Source organism: Archocentrus centrarchus, unplaced genomic scaffold (genome assembly GCF_007364275.1).
Source record: "Archocentrus centrarchus isolate MPI-CPG fArcCen1 unplaced genomic scaffold, fArcCen1 scaffold_30_ctg1, whole genome shotgun sequence".
Classification (NCBI taxonomy): Eukaryota; Metazoa; Chordata; class Actinopteri; order Cichliformes; family Cichlidae; genus Archocentrus; species Archocentrus centrarchus.
This window is the reverse complement of record NW_022060259.1, coordinates 628,576-634,267: the sequence shown is the minus strand read 5'-3', so window position 1 is coordinate 634,267 and position 5,692 is coordinate 628,576.

Sequence of the window (5,692 nt, the reverse complement as noted above, 5' to 3'; positions counted from 1 at the left end):
GCTGAAGTCAAAAATATAGACTTCACCCTGGCAACCTGTAGTATTATGCTCCACGTGATTAACCTGTGAGCAAAGACATAAGTTTAAAACTTTTTTTAAATGACGTTAGAAATACTAAGGGTTAAATTCTTACTTAATAAAAGCAGAATATCATCAGTAATATCATTTCACAGCAGTAGCATTAAAAAATCTGATTAGTGGCACTTATTAAAACTCAGATCCACATGGCAAAGTACAACAAAGCTCAGTGCACCATCCATGACCGACTACAACCTCTGCATCAAAGCTCCCCCAATGAACCGTTCAAGCAGAGTCGTCAATATACTTTACCTAAATGTGCTTCCACGGAAACCATTTCAAGTCCTTTATCGGGTCTGTGGTTTCGTTCTGAGAGAAGTGAACCGCATCTGCAGCAGAGCTAAACGTGTTTAGATATGAACGTTTCACGTTAAAACTAGAAAAAACTAATCTGTGTGGATGGCTGTCACTACATGCTACTTGGCTGAACGTCGTTGTCCCCACACCGCAGAGGCCTATCAGGCCTGCACCACACCAGCGTGTTTTCATGTGCACATGAAACTCCGTGTGCACCCGAAGAAAAGAATAAATCCCCCTCCCCTCCCCGCCAAAAAAACATCTCAGAACAGTCTTATAACACCTTAATGTCATTAGTTGGATATATAATTTAGTATGACTATGGTTACAGTTTAGCCTGTAGCCCAGCTAACTAGCTATTACCGGCTAACGACGGCAGTATTAGCAATTGGCGCGGTAGCAGTAGCGTAAGCAGACGAAGACAACTATAAACAGCAAATAAACATACAGAACAATATCTAGCAGAATATGTAACCACTTTATTACTTCTAACCACTTTGCTGCACCAGGATGCCCTTTTCTGTGTTTATCCAGCTATAGTTTGCTAGCTCCTGTATGTTGTGCTATTGTCGTTTTCTGAATTTAAAAATCCTGCACTTGTAATAAAGGCAACTGTTAACGTATCCCTCTACAATATGTGCCGCAACCAAGCGGATCAAATTTTAAATGCCTATTGGTAATTTAATTCATTTTGAGTCAATGTGGGAACAGTAAACATGAAGAGATGGGTCACAGCCCATCAGGTCTGTCAAGGCAAGAATCATTAGCTAACGCTATGAAGCACGAGGCTAGCACAGAAGCTAACAAAATGAGAAAACTTTGCGCTAATAGGAAACCAGTAGAGCGTAACTTTAGAGTTACAGGTGATACCCAACGTCAGTCGTCCATGATATTAACTATGCAACATGTCTACAAGCAGTGGACTAGAATGAACTGTTAGACAAATTTGGTATTCATCATTAAACCCAACAAACCCAATTAGCTAACCAACTTCACCCTCTCCCATCTTATTTTCATTCGCCGTTCACTTCTCGCGGCTTTTACCACATCAACATGCAATGCTAGCTTACTTTTTGTTAGAGCATGATTTAGTACTCACGCTGTGCTTACCTGTCGTAGTTTATGTTACCCGTGAAACTCCAATAAAATATATGTCTAAGTCAGCTTCCCCAGTCCAGGGGTCCTTTCTTCTTTTATTTAACTGGCGAGCTAGCAGCTGCTGGTAGCTAACGCTACCGTACGCTTGCTAGCTATCTCCCGGTTAGGGAGAGCAGCCCGAAAGATTCAGTTCGATAGAACTGGTGGAATGTTGGTTTTCCTCTTCGTACACAAATCAAGTAAGTCCTGTTTGCCGTTTTAGAAGTTAGCAAAACACAGTGCTTGTTGATCAGCAGCGATTGTAAAAAGCTTTCAATCCAGTGTCTTTCGACAACCGGCCTCCGCCATGACGCCGTAGGGTTCACTTCTCCAGGAAACCCCGGACAGTGACGTAACGACTCCACTTCTTACTACACTGTAACAGCAGGAAACGTCGGCTGCGGGGTTTCTCAAACACAAGTCTTCTTCATCTGAACAAATGGGAATAAAACTAACCTGAGTAATTTGTTCATTGTATCAACAAAGTTATCATAGATGAGATTCTGTTTTTGTTAGGGAATTGCGATAGCCATCAACCATAGTCTCAGTAGTTTTAAAATTCTTGTTACGTCCGACCCCACACCTGCCTGTTTGTGGCCTTCTCTAGCCGACAGGCTATTTTAGGGTGTGCTCGCGCGTGTGTGGTCCACTCAAGGTACATTTTTTCCCTATAGGCGAGTGTTCCTTACATGCATTTTGAAAACCAAATTCAAGAATCCAATGCAAACACACATTTACAGTTTCCGAACTTTTCAATAGTAAAAGTGTTTAAAGTGTTTTAAAAATATTTTAAATAGGTGGCAGGCCTATATTAGAATCAATCATAGACTCATGTAAACTTCTAGTATCTGAAATTGATATAATGCTTATGTAGCAGCATCGCCACCTGCTGGCGATATTGTTTTACCGCATGCTGAATCAACCTCAGTTTACTTTTAATTTTACATTAAGCTGCTCTGAATTTTTTAAAGGTTGATCATGCACAGATTAATAGAAACATGACTGATAGATATGATAAGTCTGACAACAAGATGATTTTAATTAAAGGAGCATTATAGGTCTACTAAATGAGCGCATGTGTTTGTGGGCATGGACCAATAGGAGATGATCCAGGGATGGAGCAGCTCCGGAAGCTCATATTCCGCATCTGCAAATATTTCAAAGCAGTAAAGGATGCCACTTCCGAGCTGCAAGGACCCACGCATTTCTGTCCACAGCGCAACATCAGATTCATTAAGCATAATAATGTTAAAATTCTAGGCGACTAACAGACTAAGAGCAATGGGGTGACTGACGGATGGGATAAATGCGCTGCACTCCAGAGGGTGAGTATGTGACCGCAAACATCGGTTCATTCATTTCACTACAGCCTTCTAAGGTTAATTTAGATAGCATTTATTTAACAGGAATGATGAAAAACATTGTAAGCGTCAAAGACATGAGTTGACCTGACGGTAATGTCCCAAGAGAGGAATTAAACGCCGCAAATGATGCGGATAAAATGTGACACAGAGTCGTGTCCCAAACGATCACTGGAGACCACCCTTCTGCTGCAGGGACAAGCATCTTATTGGCTGTGTTCTGTCGTGCATGTGAGAACGCTTTTACGGGGATGATTTAAAGGCACAGTTCACAGGTTAGCGTTAACAGAACTCATGTTACAAATGCAGAAATGGAGCAGGAGCAGAAGCAGGCTCGGGTTAACAATTAACGCCTGACAGAAATGAGTCGCGGGATCCCCCATTGCGTATGATTTGCTGCTTCTCTGTATTGACATTCTGTTATCCATTTATTGCACAGTGTGTCTGCCACTTATGCCTCTATAGCCAACTTGACTACAGCTTCAGAGTGTAATAAACAGTTCTTCCAAAAGATATTCCTCATTTAGTGTCATCGTGACGGTTGCAGAGACTGTTGTCTAACACATTAGTCCAAAATCTCCCATGTTTTCACCGGGATGAGCTCTTTTGATTTGTGAAGGCCATAACATATAATTAGTACAATTTTCATCCACTTCAGTGAGCCCATCACCCATCTTCATTTAGCAGATGGAAGCTTTACCACTTAAAGTAATTTGCAGCAATAAATTATTTTTACATTATCTGTGCTGTTGATGTTTACTGTATATGTTACTAATCTTTCACATGCCCGATCACTATCATATGGGTGTGAGTTTAAAAATAAACCTTATCTTACTTGTCATTTCTCCATTTTATTTTATTTTGTCTAAATGAAATGTCTCTTTGAGCCCTTTTAGGTGCATTAAATAAGGATTCTTTCTTGTATCTTTACAAATTACATGTTCTGATCTTCACAATCCTTTCTTTCTTTTTTTAATGTTTACAAATGATCAACTTTATGGTGTGGATCAGTTTTGGAGGAGGTGGAGATAGAGATAGGTGAAACATTCTTATAAACTCTTTTTTAAAGTATTAAAATGAGGTTGTGGGACAGTAAGCACACTGCTCTTTAAAGACACCATTCTGTGGTTTCTGATTCTGAAAGTAAAATAACTACAAGAAATATAAAACTAATTATAGAAAATAGGAACTTGAGAGATGCAAAAAAAAAAAAAAAGAAAAAAAGAGAGAACATTGCTGCAACATGAAATGACTGAGTGTGCGCCAGTGTAGCGTGATCTTTACAAATGTGTAAATATTCCCGGTAAGATTTTTTATTAATCTCATGAGGATCCATCATAATTCTAGCATAATGTCAGGATTGTCCTTGGTTGATTGTGGTGGTATGGTTCTCCACAAGGTGGAGCCATATGGCAAATGAAGTATTCCAATACTGAGACTTAACAGAATTCTCATAATCAAAGTAATCTATGAAAAATAAATCTTAACCAAATAATAATAATAACCATCCCTCCTACTGTTGCTAAAAGTAAAGGTGGCCAGAATAGATGTACTAAAAGCTCGTCACGTATGTGATTTGTATTACCTGATTGCTTTAAATGGATAAATGCAACAATTTATAAGTTGCTCTTAATATATAATATTTAATTCACACCCAGAAGGCAACATTTCAAAGTCAGGTAAGAACAGCCGAGGAAGAGAAGATGCTCATTTCCTTCAGCAGGAGGACGTGTGAGTCTGACATAGTTGCAATAAGGTTACAGTACAAGACCACTGAGCGTAAAACACGCTTCACATGGTGAGATTTTTTCCATTCCTCTGAGCATAACTCCAAAAAACCTGAAGCACCTAACCCTGAAGATGATGTTAAATCTGCACGAAAGCTCTTAACTTGAAATGTCAGCGTTACACAATCTCTTTCATGCTGTGTGGTGGATAGATCTGCTCCTCTCCTTTTACTTTTACTCACACAAAGATTACTGCAGCAGGATCAAGTGATTCAGGTCATACTTGAAAAAAAAAGGAGACTTTCACACTTGTAGCATTACAGTTTTATTTTTTAATAAAATCCTTCATCATTTCACTGTATCTTAAATTGTCAAAACAAACTTTATTATTATTTTAAAACCAAACGCTACATTTTTTTTTTTTTTTTGCACTGGCGTATTAGATGTAATGGAAGTGAACAGAGGCTTTAAAAATACATTCTGTTATGTGCTATCATTTTAAAATTTAAATGTTGTTCCCACAGAAAAGCAGAGATAAAAATACAAGTACTGTGTATTTATTTTCATGCATAACAAATGTCTTTATGCAATCCCTAATTTTTTAAAACCTTTATTTTTACCAGGTAAAATGTTTGAACAGTTCTCATTTACAAACGTGACCTGTTACAGTCAAAGATATTCAGATATTCAGTGATTTTGCAGAGATTTTTAATCTATATTGTCACATTCAAGTAAAAGCACACAACCTATCAAGAAAAGCCATCAAGCAATATATAAAAAATGTTTTTATTATGTGAAAATCATATCTTATTAACAGTCTGTGGTATATGTCGCCATAGCAACAGACTGGTACATCCTCATAAATTTACATCTTTGTCTCATAATAGTTCAACCAGGAACAGGTGATTGATTTGAAGAAATTTCCACAGGCCAAAGAGTGCAGGCAAAAGAGCTGAAAAGAAACTGAAGTCTGATTAGTCTGTGAGAAGCTGAGTGTGATCACACAATGTAATGAATATACTTCTTAAAGGATACTGAAGTGTAAAATTACACTAAGAGCAAGTGCAAATCATAGTCAGGACACACAAGCAT